Source organism: Leptopilina boulardi, unplaced genomic scaffold (assembly GCF_019393585.1).
Source record: "Leptopilina boulardi isolate dan_hultmark-lab unplaced genomic scaffold, ZJU_Lbou_2.1 LbouV2_194, whole genome shotgun sequence".
In the NCBI taxonomy this organism is placed as follows: Eukaryota; Metazoa; Arthropoda; class Insecta; order Hymenoptera; family Figitidae; genus Leptopilina; species Leptopilina boulardi.
The window spans coordinates 43,234-65,627 of record NW_026137745.1 but is presented as its reverse complement, the minus strand read 5'-3'; the positions used below and the strand labels follow the sequence as shown (position 1 = coordinate 65,627).

At 27.2% G+C, this 22,394-nt stretch overlaps 1 protein-coding gene across 1 annotated transcript in view; it reads left to right on the top strand.

The window, feature by feature from the left end:
* The window catches only part of LOC127278031 (uncharacterized), a 124,739-nt gene that overhangs the window by 60,520 nt on the left and 41,825 nt on the right, over positions 1-22,394 (top strand). The gene's annotated exons all lie outside the window — the stretch shown is intronic.

Genomic DNA, 22,394 nt, shown 5'->3' with positions numbered 1-22,394 from the left:
AAAATAAAAAGGGAAACTAACCTCAATAAGTTATCGAGACACGTAACATCAAGGGTTACTCAAATATTTATCTTCTTCTAATATATATTATTAACTAAATTATTTGCTTTATCTTTATCTTTATCGACTTTTAAATTATATATAAATGAATATTTAAAGTGTAAATAATTGTCACGTTTATTACTTATTTTAAGAAAATTTGAAGACAAGGGCGACACTTTTTTTTTTTGCTTCGTCATCTACTACATAAAACCTTTTTCCATGATCATTCATTTGTTTTTTTTAATTTTTAAAAATACATACTATAGCATCAATTACGGTGCGTTCATAAAAAATAACTTATTATATTTAATATAATTGTTACAAAATGATTTTAAAAAATTATTTAAATCTTTTTTTTGATACACTTACTAATAAATATGCACATTTAAACAATTGTTAATTTAATTATTCGAGATCAAATTTTTTTCCCTCGCCGTAATTGAAACATTTTAAGATTTTCATTGGCTTCAATTACGGTGAGTAAAGTATCTTAAAAAAAAGAAATTTTGGTCACCGTAATTGACACACCGAAACTGATACAAATGCGCTGTAATAGAAAATTACTGTATTAATTGAATCGCCGGCGACTAAAAGGGTTTACGCATGACTTTCGTTGGCCCAGCGTTTATAGCGAGTTTCCAGCTATTCCAGAGGCCAATGAACCCGACCAGGGCCATGGTAATTTGCCCGATCTTATAGTAATTGTAATTTTCAATAAATTATAATTATTTATCTCTAATTGATAAATAAAACAATAAAATTAATCAATATTATTTTATTTTATGAATCTGCATTTAAAAAAACCTCTTATAAAATGAAAATGAAACAAAAGTTGAAAAAAAATTATTTAAATAATTGTTTCGTTTACTCTCTAAATCTGAATTAGTAAAAATGTTTACTAATTTAAATTAGTGACTCACTTTTTGCTCATGAATTAGTAAAATTTTACTAATTATTAGTAACTTTTACTAAAAATTAGTAAAATTTAAGAGAGACTCACTATTTGCTTTAGAATTAGTTAAATTTTACTAATTGTTAGTAAAAGTTACTAATAATTAGTAAAATTTTACTAATTCATAAGCAAAAAGTGAGTTACTAATTTAAATTAGTAAACATTTTTACTAATTCAAATATGGCAACCTGGCTTGGCCCTGGTCGGGCCCATAGAAATTTACTAACCCGGGGCCAGGTCAGTAATCGGTATGAAAAGTGTCATTTATTCAGAAATTTTTGTTTACAGTTTACTAATAACTTATTGAAAAATATGAAAAAAATATTTTTTTCACTTGTAGTCCAAGATGGTGGTGATGTGCAACATTTTCAAAAATGTTCATTTTTCATGGTGGGATCGATTCCAAGATTTCTACAACAGATAGAGACATAAAATAAAAAACATTTTCTTCGTTAGATATTTTTCTATGGATGGAACCTCAAAAACTGGAAAATTTCTTTTTCCCTTTTTTTCTATAACAGAAATTCTGAATAAAAACATGTGTTTTTTCAAGTTTCGGGAAAAACGTACCCTAAAAAAAGAAGGGTACGAAAATTCCATTTTTTTGAGGTTCCAGCCCTAGAGAAATATCTAACGAAGAAAATGTTATTTATTATTTTATGTCTCTATCTGTTGTAGAAATCTCGGAATCGATCCCACCATGAAAAATGAACATTTTTGAAAATATGTAGAATTTTCTATTTCAAAGGTGTTTTGACTCGAGTTGCGCCGTAATTAGTGCATTTACCCTATTTTCTTATTTTTCATATAGATTTCGGAAAAAAAAATGTTGAATGAAAATTTCCCGTGGATTGCCCCATATATATTATTGAACAGGATTTTTGAATTTCTCGTTCAACTTATTACTACAGGAAGCCAAATAAAATAAGTCTTTTTTCCACTATAATATACGTTCGACTTCTACTTCTAGACACTGACGTGAAACTACTTTGACGTTATTTTTCTCTACAGAGTCGATGTTTTTCAGCCTGTCCTCAACAGCAACAGTTGGCACATATTGTGCACACTGCACTTAGTTGTATCTGTTAGTACTTGTGATACTTTTCCATCTGTCATTGTCAAAAACAATTCCTGCGTTGAACTACAACAAATTTTCTAAGAAAATAAATTATTATAATTATCTATATTTTTGTCTTAATAGTGTCTTACTATATAGATTTAGTTATTTTTTGGTATTACCTTAACAGTTTTCTTGTAGCTGTATTAAATTGATACCGTAAATTGGATCAACTCATGCAATGCTTATAGTATCAAATTGATCCAAATATTGTGATCCTTTCTTGATACCTGAATTGGTATTAAAGCTATAACTGTCATAGCTGTCATGCCAATTGACAAGTTTATTAATTAATTTCTTTACTGCACTAATTTTTAAGTATTAAAATTAATTTTATTATGAATTTTTAGAAAGAGAGAAGCGAAAGTTTATTTATAGTGAGGAACTAATTAAGAAAAATATTTTTTGGAAATAAAATGAAATACACTAATCTTTATTTAGTTTCGTCACAGCAGATTTAAGACCAGTTCATAATCACAATACTTGAAAATTTTGAATTATTTTTATGGGTTCAAATCATTATCAACAATTTAATAGTTTAATTGTAAATGAACAAAATTTAAATATTGCGCACTTGATAAATATTTTTCATGCGTTGTCAATTAATGCAATTGATGATTTTCTGTCACACAATATCTTAATTGCCTTTACATTTGTAAACAAACAGGGTTGGGAAGCAGGAGTCCTAAATATGTTCGGTTGGTTTTTATTGTCCCCACTCGCCATTTGTCATAAATCTCTTCAACTACCGTACCTTGCTGTAGTGAAAATTTAGTAACTTTCTAGTAACTTTTAATTTTAACAATAAAGTCACTAAATTTTCACTAGAGCAGGGTGCGGTAATTGACGAGAATTATGACAAATGGCGAGTGGGAACAATGGAAACCAACTGTTCGTCCAAAGCAAGGTTGGGTAGGATTAAAATTTTTTTTCAACAATAATTTTCAGAAAGGTTGGTTTCTATTGACCTCACTGGCCAAAGTTCCCACTCGCCATTTGCCATAATTCTCGTCAACTACCGCACTCTGTTCTAGTAAAAATTTAGTGACTTTATTGCCCTGGCGGATCTCGAAATCGGAATGTACGCTGAATTCGTTGTACATTCGTTACACATTGGTTAAACATTTAGTTGGAGTGAAAATTGTGTTTTTAAAATACTTTTAAATAAATTTTTTCTTTTAATTACATTTATATTAAAAATAAATAATAATAAAATAAAGAAAGATAAAAAAAGTTTTCTTTATTAAAATTATGATTAAATTAATTTAATTTAATTTAATTAAAAAACAACAATTTGCATCGATTATACAAGTTTAATTTATCTCATTAAACAATCTTCAAAAATTCAATTGTTAAAAAAAATGACAACATAGAAACTATATAACTTATTAATTAATTAATTTTTCTATTTACAATTGAAAAAGAGAATTTTTAAAAAGGAGAAAGTATGAATGCTGCCACCTACCGTGCAAAGTCGGCGGCTCAACTTCTTTATCGACTATCAAGTTGGATGTCACTAGAAAATTCCCTAGCCTGGCAAACTCACTTACGCGAACATTTTACACTTTAAACTTTATTTATTTAATAATAACACGTTAATTTATCACAAATACAGCACAAATCTATCACTAAATACTTTTATTATTCAATTCAATTACACTTTTCCACAGTTTCCACTCAGTTTCTACACAATTTTCACTCCAACTAAATGTTTAACCAATGTGCAACGAATGTACAACGAATTCAGCGTACATTCCGATTTCGAGATCCGCCAGGGTGTTCAAAATTAATTAACTGTTTTGGCTGTGTTCACAGTGCAATATAGTTAAATATGTACACTTTCTAAAAATTATTGGGATTGGCTAAACTTCAATACGTCATCTGGTGTTTACCTACTTCAGAAATGCATGTTTTTTTCGTCTTTTTTTTAATTAACACGATAGAAAGAGAAATAAAAACCAAAATGTCTGACGAAGTAGGTAAAAGTCACTAGACCGTTAATCTTAATAGTTAAACAAAATTTCATTCCTACTCAACCTTGCTTTGGATGAACATATTTTGGGCTTTTGTTTCCCAACTCTGTTTTTTACAAATGTCATATATGTCGATTATGATATTGTGTAATAGGAAATTATTAATTTCATTAATTGACAATGAAAAATATTTATCAAGTGCGCAATATTTAAATTTTGTTCATTTTTAATTAAATTATTATTATTATTACTTTGACATTATCATTATCACTAAATAAAAAGTACTGACTTTGTCCTGAAAAACTATTACATCCTCATTTAGAAAACAATTTTAAATAATTTATAGCCCCTTTGTGATAACAGAATCAGTTGCTGTAGCTTTTACAAAACTTTTAAAGCTGCCCTAAATCAACAGTTGCAAATTATCTATATTAACAGTTTTTGTTTTCACTCTAGAATCGTATTATAATAATAAAAAAAAACTACTGTTTACTGAAGAAAGATAAGTAAAAAATTTATTAGAAATATAAAATAAAGTTTAAAAAAATTGTTATTCATGTTTAATGAAATAAAAATTAATTATATATTTATTTCAGAGGTAAATTATTTAAATTTCTTCTTCTAATGTTAGGTTGATATATTTGATAAAAATACAACTACAATTTGATGTTATTAAATATATTAAATAATAAATTTAATTTAATATAGTCTTGACAATATTACATCTACGTGATGTAGGTTTATAAAGAAGTTGATAAATTTTACTTTAAAGAAGTTCAAATTGATAAAAGATAACACCTTTTTTTTTGTTGGCGGTTACTTTTTCTTCGTCACGCAGTCTTATTAATAATTTAAATTTTTTTTTAACTTTATTAATAAAATTATTAAACTTATCAATAAATAATTTACAATCTTAATAATTTAAAAAATTTTACAAATAATTTTTAAACAATATCATTTAATATTTAAATAATAGTTTTTTGTATTAAAGTAGATATGAATATTAAATTTTCTTAGTTACGTTTTAAAACACGAACATTTTCTTAGTATAAAGGAACTTTTCTTTTTAACATTTTTATAGCTTTTTCATCTTTATTAATTTGAAATCTACAAAGAGGTTTGGTCATCAAGATAAAATTCTCTCTCAGTCATGAAGCTGTAGAAAAGGTTAAGTGGGTTGCATTTGTGAAAGTATCCAATTCGAATTCTGTCTAATTTTCTTTGAATGGATAACTTGGAAAAGACTCAGTAATTCCGTATATACATATATACATTCATAAAACTTTTTTTTTCATATCCTATAATTATCATTTAATTGTTCTTTTACCTAATTAAATCTATATTTTACTAATTGCTATTAAAATTGTGTTCAACTACTTTTTTTACAATGTCATTTTTTCAACAGAAATTGCGCATCGAAAAAATTTGCGTTTATTTTGAGACAAATAAAATTTATTTGAAACAAATAAAAATTTGTTTCTAGTCTTGCTTCAATCACAGTAATATTATTATTATTTCAGTTTTTTCGTTTTTACTTTTTTTTAAAAAAATTTTTTGTATTTTAAAAACAGTAAAAATTCCATTTATTTTAAGTAAGTTCGTTTATTACTGCAAGGAAAAAAATTTACCTGAAACAGCAATATGTTTAACTAAAACAGTGAAAGTTTTTGCTATTCTAGAAAAACATATCGTTGTTCCAGATAAAGATTTTTTTCGGTGTGTTACATGGAGAAAAAAGAATTTTTGTGGTTACTAAAAATTAAGTCCACACAACAATTCCGGATTGTGAATATAGAACCAGCAGTTCTATTTGTTGTTGAGACAAAAAAAAATTGTTAAAATGGGATTGTTCGGTGAACAAACAGAATTGTTTGATGAACAAAGAAAATTGTTATGGAACAGTTGAAATAACAAAACTAAATTGTTAAATCGGCAATACAATTTATTGTATTAACAAAGCTTTGATCCGTCTAATACAATTTGTTCAGTTTCTTCGCCTTCTAAAATAATCGATAGCAGATTTTCGTAGGTCATATCACCAGTTTCATTTACATTAAAATCTGTGGAACATGCAGCTTCTGAATCAAATTCTTTGATCTGAAACCAAAAAATTATTTTAAGTTGAAATTTGTTGTTAAATAATATTTAATATACATTTTGTACTTTTTAAGGTGAGGTTATGTTCAATAGTAATCGTGTACAACTTATAGATAAACGATGAAATTGTCTCTTCATCCCATCACCACACTTGCAATAGATTTCTCTCTTTAACCGGATTCATTATTTAACAGCACTTTGTCATTTAAAAAAACTAATAATAAAAGCAAAAGTGGCACATGTGTCAGAAGCAAAGGACGCGACGATCTGCACGCCAGTTTGCGAGAATTCAAGATGACCACGTGACATGGAACAATAAACATGTCAGCCGAACAAATTCGGATTGTTCCATCAGCAATCGACAGAGAGTTTGCTTCTGCAACTGTACGGAATTGCAAACTGACAACAAAAAATTCGTATTATTTTTAAAACAACGTACATTTGTATTGACAACAATCTGAATTGAAATATTAACATTTTGTATTGTAATATCAACAAATCTACTGAGAACAATCCAAAAATTGTTTGCACAACGATCCCATTTTTTATTATAATAAAATTTTTAAAAAATCTATAAAAAAATGAAAAGTATTTATTTTCCTACATTGCAAAATTAAATTAGATGTACTGGATAAATCCAGAAAGATCTCATGACAAAGATTTTATATTTTCCTCACATCCCTTATAAAATACATGGGATAGTATTTGATTATAGGTTGAAGTAGAATTACTTCTATACCAGTACCGAGTCTCTGGCGGAAGTCCCCTAACATTAGTCTCCTGAGACCGAATTACTTCAATGTGACAATACAGTATTGGCCCGAAATTGATCTATCTGCAAGCGAGCTTTCGCTATTATTTGGAAACGTGCAAGCATTAATCACTTACTTGTTAATGAATCAAATATTGACTTATTGTGTCAACTACATAATTTAACCTAAGTCAGCCAATATTGTAACACAATGGAATGTATTGATTAAATTTTAGTTATTTAGATATATATTAAATTTAATAATACAACAAAATACAAAAAAAAATATTTTTCTGATCTGGAGGCAGATCTCTAATAAATTTATTAACTTATTTGTGATTATTTAAATAATTTATAAATAATTTTAAAAAGAAAATTATTATAATTTTAATATTACATTAATTACTATTTTTATTGTTTATAATTTGGTGTTAGATTTAATTGTAACTATCGTTAAATTTTTTTTAATAAATTATTTAAAAAGATTAAATTATTTTATTAGATGTAAAAATGGTCTTTTTAATTTTTTAAATTCTTTTATGGAGATAAATTAAAAATCCTTTTGACTTTTATTCGTATAAAAATTAAAATTATATTCCCTGTGAAACTATATAATGGGATTTTGTCTCATTTATAATTTTAAAAACTCTGGAAATACTAAAAATTTAACTTAATTTAAATTTAATTTTTGGTAAATTTCAACAGTGAAGTTAATTAGTTTAAACTTTTTTTCATGAAAATTAAATAAAAATTTAATGTAAATTAAGTTACATTTTTGTATTATGTTCAGAGTGTTTAAAATTATTAACGAGAACAGATCCCATTAAACACAGGGAATATATTTATAATTTTTATGCGAATTAACCCTTTAACGCCCAAATGATTCTCGACTTGAATTTCAACCTCGTACCATTAACAGAAAAAATTTTTTAAAAATATCAGACAAATCATTTCCGACTGCTTTTTTATCTCTCTTTTAAATTGCGTGGTCAACATTTTCAAAAAATAATATTTAACCCCCTTTTTTTCAAAAACACCCAGAAAATACAAGTTTTTGTCATGTAAAATTTTTTTCAATTGCAATTCTTTCCAGTATATCATTTTTTGCTTATTCTTTAAGGTATAAAAAACGTACTCCCGATAACTGTACTTTAAAAATATGCATTGCAACTTTTTATTTTTCTTTATTTTTAACTCAAAATGGCGCATGAAAGTCTAAAATTTTTCAAAAATAATGTTTGTAAATTTCTTTTTTTCAAATTCGCTTAAATTCGTCTGAAATTTGTTACTCGGTGGTTTTCAGGGTCGCTGATTACGAATCCGATGTCAGTTTTCAAAAATTCAAAATGGCGGATCCAATATGGCAGACGACTTTTGCAAAAAATTATCGGATTCTCTTAAAACTCGTCACTTGGGGGTTTTCGGGGTCGCTGATTACGAATATGCACTTGGTTTTCAAAAATTCAAAATGGCGGATCCAATATGGCGGACGACTTTTGCAAAAAATTATCGGATTCTCTTGAAATTGCAAACAGGAAAATTTCCGCTTATGAGAATATATTGATGGTCAAGTTGAGAAAATATTTAACTGAAATATTCTGAAAATTTTCAACTTAAATGATGCGCACTGGTTGATCTCAGTTACTATGGCCTGTACAACTGCGCAGTAGTTTTTAGATTTTTAGAATCTTAAGGGTGTTAAATTTTTTAGAAAATACCTATTGATTTCATGTGTCAAAAAATTTTGGACATTTTGTAAAATATTTTCAGTGAAATATTTGCAGCAATATTTCAAGGACTTTGCATTGAAATATTTCAAAATTTCAGTGAAATATTTCAAAAATGTTTTGAAAATATTATGTGCTGTGTGGGAAATTAATAATATAAAATACTAATGATTGCCTAATATAATAATAAATAAGGGTTAAAAATTAAATACTCGAGAGGATATCTCGAAAATTAAAAGTTACGAAAAATTTTGTCCATTTTGGTCGATTATAGCGAGGCGCATGATGAAATCCCAAATTTGTTTTTTCGAATTTTTATTTTCTCGAAAATCGTTTTATCTAAAAGGAATTGACTATAATTTTTTGAATTCGAATCGTCAGATTATATAATAAAAATACTTTTGATTTATTATTCCTATACATTTTTTTGTAGAGCACTATCTGGGGATAACTCTCCTGCTGTGCCCGAGGATTTATATTAAAAAAATTAAATTTTCAAAATTTTTATCCACTTTGGTTTAAATTCTAAAGAATAATAAATTGCAAGAGCTCTATTTATTTATATTTTTATAACAATCTTCCATAATACTTTGATTTATATTTGAAAAATATTAATAAATTTAGAGTTTCCATTAAAATTTTAGTATCAAAATGATTGAACCTGTTTTAAGTGAGTATAAATTTTCTTTTTCATTTTATTGCCACGCTTTGACATCTCAATATGTCCATCTGCTTCATGGAGATAATCCTCTTCATCTAATTTTACGACAATACTCAAATTGGATATATACACACCATGAAGTTCATAAAATTTTATAATCAACTTTATTCTGTGAGAGTGTATTTTGGTAAAATGAAAACAGTTACTGGGCTGAAAAAAAATTTATTTCATTTAAATAATTGGTTACTTGACTATTATCAAATAAATATTTACTTCACATTTTTTTTTTACTGTAACATTTTTTTTTTGAAATTTTTATAAAAAATAAGAAATTACGTATTTTGTGATTTTTTAATTTGATAAAAATTATAAAAGTTAAGAATTTTTAAAATTTAACGTCGTCAGAAGCCGAGTACTTATAAAATGCATTTTTCTCTGTCCTACTAACAGATAATAAAAAGTAATATTATATATGACATTTGTTCGATTTTTCTTCAATATTTAAAAAATATAGTAAAAAATAACGTAGGGTAACGGGTACAGTGATCGACACCCTGAGCATACCTTCAATTTTAAATGCAATTTTATCGAAATTTATTAAAGATTTAGTTATGAAAAAAATTTCATATAAAAGATTCGGGTTTAAATTTTTAATATATAAGTTTTAAATTAAAAAACACTTCGATAAGAATTTATAATACTAATTTAAAAATGTATGGAATGAAAATATAGAGATGGGTAATAGTGCATTTCTGGAGGTTTTCTACGTATAATACATAAATGACGTATTATACGTATAATACTGTAGAAAACCAGGTTTTCGACATTGTAGCCACATCAATGTCAACATAACCTCTTTTTGTTATTTACTTTCTGGTTTAATGTTGGTAGGGTCAGTCGGGGTAAATCCGAACGGGGGGTAAATCCGAACGCTAATTATTTCAGCTTAATTAAAATTTTTAAAAATAAGTTCGATATGAGAATTTTTACCTCAGATCCTCTTGAAGAGATTCTAAGTATTATCCCATTTTTTGTTTGTTAATTATCAACAGCATAAACAAAGATAACAAGTATTGCAAAAAAGATTGAAAATCAAAGATGACACTCTTTCAGTATTTTGTCTCGTATTTGAAGAAAAAGAAGCTAAAAATTCATTTTATTATTTATAATTGTTTGTTATGAATACTAGAACAGAAACTATTTTTGATTTTTGCCTTCTGTAAAATTTTATTAATAATATCAGACCGTTCGTATTTACCCAAGAAAATTGGAAAACTGGGGTAAATCCGAACGGTATTTTTAATAATTTTTTTTTACATCAAAGCCACACAAAATTGTTTTTATTTGATTACACTATTATTTTAACATTATAAAAGTACATAGAAAAAAGTTTTTCTTTCTATACGTATCCTCGTTAGTAATTAATAAGCAGAAACTTAATCTCTGTTCTCTCGAAAGAGTGTTTCAATTTTTTTGCCAAATGGTTTGTTGAAAAAAGTTTTTCAGGATCTTAATAAAATTTGGTATTCTACGGTTTTTGGGGTCGCTAATTACCAATTTGAAGTCAGTTTTTCAAAATTCAAAATGGCGGACGAGAATTAAAAAATTCATTGGATTCGCTCGAAAATTGTTACTCGGGGGGTTTCAGGGTTAGCAAATTTGATGATTTTTAAAAATAAGTTTTAGGAAAGTCCGCCATTTTGAATTTAAAAAATTTGACTTTTATTTTTGTATTTACATTCAATCACTCCAAAATACTTTCTGTACCAAGGTTTGCAAAAATCCGTTATGATTTGATAAAGTTATTGAAGGTTTTAATTGTATAATGCATTTTAATTTTTAACCTGTTTGATTTTTGTATTTATATATGATGCATTATTACATAATAGGTTTATTATCGTATTTTTTTTGAGTTTTTATATAAGTTTAACAATTGCAATACTTTAAATTTATTTTCCCTAAGATTTTTCTGAAATACAGTGGCGTTCGTATTTACCCCCATATTTTAGGAAAGTTGCAAAGTATCGAGGTAAATACGAACGCTAAGTTTCCTGCGATTGTAATTTATCAAAAAATTTTTCTACCCCATAAAATTGTTCTATGGAAGTAAAGTAACAACTTCATGCACCAGAATACCGGAAGTATTTTTTTTTTAAAGAAAAAACTTATGTTATTGTTGAAACTTACTAAAAGCGTTCGGATTTACCCCAGTTGACCCTAAGTAAGTAATAATTAATAAATAAAATATTGAAATATTGGTCAATTAAAAACTTTCAGTTGAGTTAAATAATATTATCTTATTTGCAATAATTTCGTAAAAATTTTTAACATTTTAAATGTGCTTTCGTTCTCAATTTAGAAGAGAAATACTAATATAATTTAAATTTTATCAAAGCATCGCGATAATTAATTTCTGCCAATATCAGAACTTTTAACTCTTTAATAAAATAAACAATATTTAAACTACTAATTAAGTAACATGATATTTATTAATATTATCACAAATTTTATTATTTAAATTTTTTGTAAAAAAAAGTTGCGTTTAAAATGTAATTATTTAACAATTTCTTCATTTATACAATTTGTAATCAATAAACCAAAATTTTTGAGGTTAAGTTTTTTAAAAAGTAAAATATTAAGGAAAATATAAAGAAATAAAATCTTGTGTTGATGGTTGTCACAACATATTAAAGGTGAGTTTACAATTCACACATTTTTAAATTAAAAATTATTTTTTTTATCCAAATGATTATTGAAACCACTATCAATTACAAAATAATTATGTAATTGAAATGCCAATGTTTTATTGTAGAAATAATAAAGGGCCAACTCAGAATATAAACATAACCGAATCGTAACCGCAAACGGAACCGGAAGAATGAGTTAGAGAAGGATAGATAGATTGTTTGTCCTTCTCTAACTCAGTCTTCCGGTTACGTTTGTGATTACGATTCCGGTCACGTTTCTATTCTGCTCAGGCCTTTATTGACAATATAAATATAAAATAATTAGTGAAACATCTGAATTGTGACACTTTTCAGGGAATGGTAGCTTTTTTCGATACATGGCGAGGAACTAGAATAGAGAAAAGCAGTGTGAGGCCGGTGTCAAAAATATAAAGATACGGCATATTTCGGACGTTCTACTGGAATTCCAGTGGAAATTTAGCGCTATTATTTAAGTTGGCAGTACCGTTCCTGGTGTCAAAACCGTCAAACAAATGTTTTCTATTTCTAACCTAAAAACATATTTCATTTTATTATTACGCAATCGTAAACGGAAGAATGAGTTAGAGAAGGATAGTCATATATTGTTATTCTCTTACTAATTCTTCCGGTTGCGTTTACGATTACGATTCCGGTTACGATCCACAATTGCTTTTCAAACTACTTTTTGAGGTTATTTTGTATCCCTTGTAAAATTATAATAGACTTATTTTCAATTTTTATGACACAAAAATAAGGCATTTATGTATAAAATCACAGCACAGAAGTTTTTTTTTTACTTATTAGGAGATTAATTTTTTGTATAATAATTATCTTTAATGTTGTTTCAGTTGTACCAGAATAATAGGCATGATTGACGGTTTATACACAAAATGAAAATACTCGTTTCAATTTGAAACTACGTTAATTTTACATTTACTCATGAAATATAATAATTCTTAGACTTAAATAACATGCCAAATGGAATGTATATCATTGAAAACTACTTGTAATCGCGTAATAATAAAATGAAATATGTTTTTAGGTTAGAAATAGAAAACATTTGTTTTGACACCGAAACGATACTGACAACTTAAATAATAGCGCTAAATTTCCACTGGAATTCTAGTAGAAAGTCCGAAATATGCCGTATCTTTATATTTTTGACACCTGCCTCACTCTGCTTTTCTCTATTCTAGTTCCTCGCCATGTATCGAAAAAAGCTACCATTCCCTGAAAAGTATCACAATTCAGATGTTTCACTAATTATTTTATATTTATATTGTCAATAAAGGCCTGAGCAGAATAGAAACGTGACCGGAATCGTAATCGTAAACGCAACCGGAATAATGAGAGTCAAGGCCTTTCTCCAATAGGATCCTAAACTCTTGCGTTGCGTATGCATTGCGTCGGTTGCTATTGGCAACCAATGCTAAAATCAACGCGTCAGTCACGCAACGCAAAAGTTTAGGTTCCTATTGGAGAAAGGCCTTTAGAGAAAGACAAACAATCTATCTATCCTTCTCTAACTCATTCTTCCGGTTGCGTTTGCGATTATGATTGCGGTTACGTTTCTATTCTGCTCAGGCCTTAACATTGTTATTTCAATTACATAATTATTTTGTGATTTAATATATTTTCAATAATCATTTTGATAAAAAAATAATTTTAAATATTCAAAGAATTTACATATCGATTCAAATTTTAGAATCAAATTGATACCTGCAGGAAAACTGTGATAATGAAAATGACAAAGTTAAATTAAAAAAAAATAATCATAACTTCCATAATTCTTATCAAATATAGAAAGAAAAAAAAACAGTTTTAAATAAAAATCTCACATCGAATGCCCCCATATGTAAATTGAAATCCGAGTTATATACCAGTTTTAATATGAAATTTCGTTTTGTATCTTGAAATTGAATTATGAGTATTATTTGATGAACGCACATAAGAATTCAACTCCCGTGAAGGGCGCAACCACCATAAAAAAAAGTGTAGCGTGTCTTTTATAGGGTCACTGAGATTTTCAGCTTTGATATGAGTTGAGATTAAATATACGTTCCTTCGGAAGCGGCACTATAAAAATATCTCCAGTCCATCTTATCGGAATATTTATTTTCATGACAAATGAATTAACCTGATAGATTCATTATCTAATTAACCTTTCTGAATGTCAAACAAAAAGGTAAATAGTAGAATAAATTTTCTTCCATTTTAATTGGAAAGATAAATTTTTTTACTGTCATAAAATTATTATTATTTAACAAAAATTATTTAAAAATTTTTTTTTTTTTATATTAAACTTCAGAAATGGGTTAATTAAAGGACTTATTGCGAAATTAGTGAGACGTAAAATGAATGTAAAGCGCAGAAAAGGGGAGCGCGAAATCGACCAACATTTATCAAAACTTCAAAAGCAAAGGTACAAAGATTTTGTTTTTTTAAGGTCATGAATAATATAAATGTTTTATTAATTTTTTTTTTTTTTTTTGAAGAAATATTAATAAATATTTCTGTCAAAAATTGGAAAATTTATTGGACTGCCCTAAATATTTGGTAAATTATTGACCTTTATATGAAGGAAACAAAAATTCATAAAATAATAGTTCGTTCAAGTAAAGAAATTTGTAGAAAGTACTGTGAGTTGAAGTATTTTTCATGTACTTTTTCAATGGCAAAAAAAAACTTTTTTCAAAAAAAAATTTTTAACACAGCTCTTTTTTTAAAAATGATTTACGATTTGATTTATTATTTAGAAGCAGTGGATGGATATAAAATTTTTATTTTCCTGTTTTAGAAAAATCCTAAGTTACAAAATGGTAATAAAAAAAAAAGTGTTGTATATTAAAGTTTCGAGAATTCTCAGAGATTTTATGAGGTATCCGGACAAAAAGTCCAAACAAAAAAATCCAGAGTTAAAAAAATTCAAAAAATAAAATTTTAAATTATTACTTCACAATAAAACTGCCGTTTAAAGAACCCTGCACCATTTACATAAGAATTTGGGGTCCGGTGAAATTTTCTGCAACTTTATAATTTTGTAGTTTTTGACCTCCTGAACAAAAAATGTAAATGGCAAAATTCAAAAAAAATGGACAGATTTTTTAAAAATTGAGGTTTAAGTTTAAAAAATAGTGTTAAAAGCGAAAAAAATTCAAAAATGAGTAAAACCAAAACAACTGAATAAACTTTCTTTAAACTCGTTAAAAAAATAATTTTTAAACCTTTTTTCGCCAGTCTGCATTCGGTATTTTGAATTTTGAAAACCTATCATCGAATTCGTAATTAGCGACCCCGAAAACCCCCGAGTAACAAGATTTAAGGGAATTCAATGTATTTAAAAAAATCGTCGGCCATTATGGATCCGCCATTTTGGATTTTCAAAAATTGACATCGAATTCGTAATGAGCCACCCCGAAAACCCTCGAGTAGCGAGTTTTAAAACAGTTTGTTTACTTCTTTTGGTTTTACTCATTTTTTAATTTTTTTCGCTTGTAACACTATTTTTTAAACTTAAACCTCAATTTTTAAAAAATCTGTCCATTTTTTTGAATTTTGCCATTTACATTTTTTGTTCAGGAGGTCAAAAACTACAAAATTATAAAGTTGCAGAAAATTTCACCGGACCCCAAATTCCCATGTAAATGGTGCGGGGTTCTTTGTGCGATTGTTTTTTTTTCTTTGTTTATAATCTTCTGTCATTTTCATCTGTCCACACATCCAACATATTAAAATCGTTTAAAAATCAAAATTTTAAAGTGGTTAAATCTTCTTTTCATTAATTTTTGGTACAAATGGCTTTGCAAGAGTTGGAAATTATAATGAAGGGTCGCAAATGTGTATGGACATCTAAATGGTTTTTTGTATATCGGATCTAAAAGAAGAGGAGATGTAAAATATTGGAAGTGTAAAAATAAAAAAAGTTGTTCAGCACGCTTGACCACTGTAAGTACAGGCGACGAAATGTGATGGTTAAAAGGGGTGGTTCAGCTAATTCTCATATTGGTCATGAACCCAACCCTGAAGAGGTTGAAGCTTTACGAATACTGTCAAGAATTAAGGTAAATTTATGTTGAATATAAATATAATAATCATTAAATAAGTATGCGGATATTAAAAAAAAGAAATACAAAAAATTAATTTTAAAAAATTTGTTTAACGTACAGCGAGCAGCACAGGATCATCCTGATCGTCCACCTTCTGCACTAATGCGAAAAGTTCAAAATGTTACAGAAGGTGTACAAGCACATTTGCCTGAGATGAGTAATATTACTAAGACAATTCAACGTGAACGCTTAAGGTTAATGCCTACTAACCCTACAAGCATCGAAAATCTGGAAGAGATACCTGATAAATTCACTAAAACTTTGGTCGGTGAAAATTTTTTAATATATGACTCGTATAATGATGAGGATTACAATTTTTGAGCTATGGGAGAATTTCAGTTTTTTTGACTCGTGAAAATTTGAAAAATCTTTTCAAATATATTTGACATATTTTATAATGACGTTCCAGAAAATTTTGCTCCAATTGCAAATTATTTCGAAACTAATTATATTCGTATGGGATACGTGCTGTCGGAAGAAGAAAGGCAGTAAAGGTTCGTTATGATCCGTCTCTTTGGAACTACAGATCGTACCAACAACGCTTCTGAGGGGTGGCACAATCGATTCCAAATTTTAGTCGGTCGAAGCCATCCAAGCCTATATCACTTTCTCACTGATCTACAGAAGGAGCAAGCAGATGTTGAATACATGTTGCGAGACCTTAATTTAGGAAAGGCGATATTAAAAACTTGCCACGCGGGAAACAACCCAAGAAGCACGTAATATATCCTCAATATCAAGGTAATATTACACGTGAGATTCGTAATATAACGCTGTAATATTACAGTAATCTTACAGTGATCTTAAAATGTCCGCCTCAAGGTAATATTACCGGGAATATTACTGTAATATTAACGGTAATATTACAGTAATATTACAGTAATATTACAGACTGATTTGAGTTATTCATAAAGCATAAAAAACGTAAATATATTATAAGTCAATTTGGCTTGTTGGTAAAACTCTGGACTCGTGTGCTTTGAGTTCGGGGTTCGATTCCCTGGATGGGTAGATTTTTTTCGTAAAGAAATGTTCCCATAATATTACTGTAATATTCTCTTGTAATATTACCTTAATATTACTGCAATATTACTGCAATATTACTGTAATATTACCTTAATATTAGCGCGTAATATTACAGTAACATTACCGGTAATATTACCTTGAGGCGGACATTTTAAGATCACTGTAAGATTACTGTAATATTACAACGTTATATTACGAATCTTACATGTAATATTACCTTGATATTGAGGTTATATTACGTGCTTCTTGGGAATTGCGCTTGGAGGAACACATTTTTAACAATGTTAAAACCTATAGAGATTACACAACAGAAGAAAATGAATTAGACTACCTGAAATTAATTGGTCACAACATTCATATGTAAAATTGCTCTGAATATACAATAATTTATTATTTATTTTTAACTTTATTAATTTGGACTTTTTTACTGTGGACTTTTTTTTCGTGGACATTTCGGTGTGAACATTTTGGATTGGACTTTTTGTCCTGTAATCATTTTATGAAAAAGGATAAAATATACCTATATATATAAAGCAAATCCCGATGGGATTTCTCACCACGGAAGGTAATGAAATTCGGAAATTGCGCTCGATGGTCTGGTAACTAAGGCAAATTTTCTGGGTTTCAATTTCCAGCTTTATTTTCATATTCTTGCAAAGGACATTGAATTTTTATGATATATTTATAAGATTTAAAAATGTAAGAAGTTAATTATATACTTAAAATTATACTTTAATTAACTATTTAAGAAGTTAATTAAAGCAAGTTAATTATGTATTTTTAATAAGTAAATGGACTTTCTAAAGAAATGCTGTTTTTGTAAAAACAGTATTTATATTTAGAGTTAAAAATTTTATTATAAAAAATAGATTTAATATATCTGGACAGCTGTCACTCCGAGGAGGCAAAATTAAGTAAAAATAATTTAACTCTACTGTCAACCGGAGGAATTTTACTCAAAAGAATGCTATTATTTTTTTACTCAACACGTCATTAAAATTCTTAATTTTAAAAAAAAAATTTGAACTATTGCGTTATGTTGTAGACGTCCTTCTGAAGAGTTCCTATATAAGTTGGGAGAAAAAAAAAATTATTTTTTGCCTGAGTTACAAAAAATTGAAATATTGGGTATATTATCTTTGTGGTGTGGGGCTATTATATCCATCAAAGTTTGTTTACTTATAAAATAGCCTAAACATTTTTATAAACTGTTTTATTTGTATGAAATCTTTTCTGTAGATAGTCTACAATTCAGTAAAAATAAATTTTTAAAAAATTTTTTTAGTTGAAATTGTTCAACAAATTTGAAAATTAACATTGAGAAATTTTACTAAAATCTATATATATATTAAAATTAAAAAGATAAAATTTATTTTAAAAATAACATTTTTTATGTCAAGTTAAAAATGAAATATAAATTTCTAATAAGCTTTTTTAAGTTATTTTAAAAAAGAATTATAAAATTAATTTGAAAAACCATATAAATATGAATATCGTTTGCATTTTTGAGGTTATGTTGCCCTTTTTAGTGCAACTATGAAACAAAATTTACTCCTTAGCTGCATATTTTAATATTTTAAAATAAAAATTTTATTCATTAAATACTGTCCATCCAAAATTAATTTGTTATACCTAATTGTTATTTAATGTAATTTCATTATATAAAATTATTTTTTAACCGAATTTAAATATTTTTTCGAATTATTTTTTGACAAAAATTCTGATTAAACCGATATTTCATATTACAGAATTTTCAACTTAACCGAAAATTCATTTAACAAAATTTCGATTTGATCGAATTTTCATCGAAAACCGATTTTTCATATTACAAAATTTTTACTTAACCGAAAAATTATTTAACAGAATTTCTAATTGATCGAATTTTCATTTGTCCGAAATTGAAAATGGCCGAACAAACAATCGACAGAAAGATTCGGCGAGATTTTCAAAATCAACCAATCACAATTTTATGGATAATTTTTGATTGGTTGATTTTAAAAATTGCGCCGAAATCTTTCTATCGATTGTTCGTTCGGGCATTTGCAATTTCGGACAAATGAAAATTCGATCAATTAGAAATTCTGTGAAATGATTTTTCGGTTAAGTAAAAATTCTGTAGTATGAAAAATCGGTTATATGGAAATTATATCAAATAATAATAATTCATCTGAAAGAAAATTTTATGCAATGAAATTCTACCCAATAAAAATTCTTTAAAAAGCCTATTATGTTAAATGGAAATTCGAACAAATAAAAATTCTATGAAGTGAATTTTTAGTTCTATAATAATTATGTAATATAGAAAATCATTTTAATGAAAATTCCGCAAAATACTAATTCGAACAAATAAAAATTCGGCTCAAAAATAATTATGACAAATGAAATTCAATAAAATGAAAATTCTAACTAATGATTTTTAGAACATAATCATGTGTTCGATAAAAATTCGATCTAATTTCAATTCTGTTAAATGAATTTTCGGTTGAATAAAAATTCTGTAAAATAAAAAATGTGTTTAATGGTAATTATGAAAAATTCAAAATGAAAATTCGAACAAACACAAATTCTGACAAATAAATATTCTAATGAAAATTGTAATGAAATTCTATTAAATATTAAATTGTAACAAATTAATTAATAGGTATTATTCGTGAATCATGGTTGAAGGTATATAAACAAAAATTTTTTTACCTTATAACGTTAATATCAAATAATTGTTTAAATTTCTTTGAAAAAAATTAATTTACAATAAAAGCTCAAAATTTTTTTTTTACTTTATAATCTTTTCTGGGAAGTGAAGAGAGGGGGGAAGAATATTGAACAGGAATACCCCATTTTGTAAATAAGTGTTAGTGGTATTTCTCGACAAATATTATATATTGTGAAAGTATACACACATACACACACATATATATATAATATAAAATTCAGTATCTACCATATAAATCGATTTTGACAGAATGTATTTTCTTTTTTTTTTTATTCACCAGACCTTTCGCTTTTACCCTCCTGTTGAATATAATGGTTTGGAGACTTTAAGTGTTTTTTCGTCTCAGCATGAAAAAGAACTTATGTGGTATTATTTTTCTGAAAATTTGATAAAGTTTGAAATTTATTTTCGTATGTCTTCATCACTGTCACGCAACTTGCACTTGCTTAAATTTGACAAGTTGACTTTTTGTGTTTTTCTTACTCTTGCATGCATGAAATTTTATTTTATTCTTTCAGCTCGTATATATCTAATTTTATATATCATTATTGCGTTTGGTGAGAAACTTTTTCGAAAAATGAAGACAAAGTGAAATATATAGTGCAAATAATAAAAATCAAAAAGAGGACAAAGAAGGCAAAAAGAAAAAATTTTTTTACTCTCTACTATTTTTTTACAATTGATTGGAAGTGTATAATTTTTTAAATAAATATTATTTTATTCTGCAATAGAAATTAAAAACAAAAAAAAAAAACAATTTTCCCTTTAAAGAAGCAGCTTGAATCACTTTAAATTCCACAACATTCGTCCTCTGAAAGTTTTTACAATGAGAAAACATCTGAAAGGTTTCCATAGATTGGAGCTAATTGGATTGATATCACTGAAGATAGGGATCGTTTATTTTTTCCATTAACAATTACATTCAATTGTTTTATTTTCTAAAAGGGAAAGTTTTACTGTTGAGAATAGGAAATATCTCAGTTTTTATTTTCGAAAGACAAAAAAAAAAAATTTATTATTAAGACAAAAGAAAAAAATCAATTCATTGTTGGAATAAATTTATTATATTTAGTATTTATGAAATAAATATTTTCAAATAAATATAATAAAGAAATTAGAATAATAATTTTTTGGGGAACGATTACGTTACTCCATTTTCACTTACACTTTCACTGATTTCAATTTTCAATGTCATTTCCACTTTCGCTACCACAGATTATAATTTTCACTCTCATTTTCACTTTCAATTTCACAGATTATAATTTTCACTCCCAATTTCATTTTAACTTTTACTAATTTCAAATTAGTGGAAGTGAAAGTGAAATAAAAGATTAGATTTTGCGGAAGTGGAAGTGAAAATTAGAATCTGTAAAAGTCAAAGTGAAAATATGAGAAAAATTTAGAATCAGTGGAAGTTGAAGTGAAAATGTACCCTACTGAAAAAACCTATGTAGGTCACCACATGGGATCCTATATGGTGACCCATGTAGTGACCCACGTAGGATCTCATATAGGTCTACACATGGGTCGTTACACATGGGTCTACCTATGTGTTGACCTTCATGGGTCACCACATAGGTGACCCATGAAATATTTAATAGTTTATTATTTTACATATGTAGATTAACGCATGATTAAATCTTCTAAAATTTTAGCATGTTGAAGAATACTATCAATCCCAAATAGTACCAAATTTTGAAGTAATGTCTCTTAGTGCCAAAATTTGATTTTAATATTACATGCTATTTATTTGGACTGGTGGAAGATAACAAGTATACACGGAAAAACTTTGTGCAAGAATTATTCCTAAATTTGTTCAGGAACGGAGGATATGAGAATAATTTAAGAAATCTTATTTATATTTTCTTTGAAAAATTCTAAGCAGTATTTCTATAAGAATTGTAGAGAAATTCAAAACAACTTCCTAAACTCACTACAGAAAGTCTTAAACTTGTTTTAGAATAAATTCTTACGTTTGCGAGAAAAAAAATTTACTCTGGGAGTACTCGATCCCACGTCCTCGAGAGTCCAAAAACTCCGCTTTACATCACTCAGCTACCTTAGCAGCTTACGGTATTATGCATTGGAAACATATTTGACGCAACCAATCCCTGCCTAGTGCTTGGTTACTGTACTGTGTCTTCTAAAACAGTTCAAGAAACTTTCAACGCCCAGTGACTGAGATATTCCGATCGCGGCATTAACAAGAAGTCTTCCAATGTCATAATAAAAATACAAGTATTTTCTTCAATGATTTTTGTATTTTTCTGTAAATTTTGCAGAATTTTTCTCATATCCTCCATTCCGAAGCAAATTCAGGAATGATTCTTAAACAAAGTTTTTCCGTGTAGATTTTTTAAATTCGCAATTAAAAATTTGAACAATACAATAATTTCTTTATGAGAAGATAGTGTAAATAAATACTAATGCGATTAAGTAATTTTCTCCATTTAATAATATATGATAAAAACTAATTTTATGAGATTATCAAAAAATGACTTTAACACTTTGATATGCGCGGTCT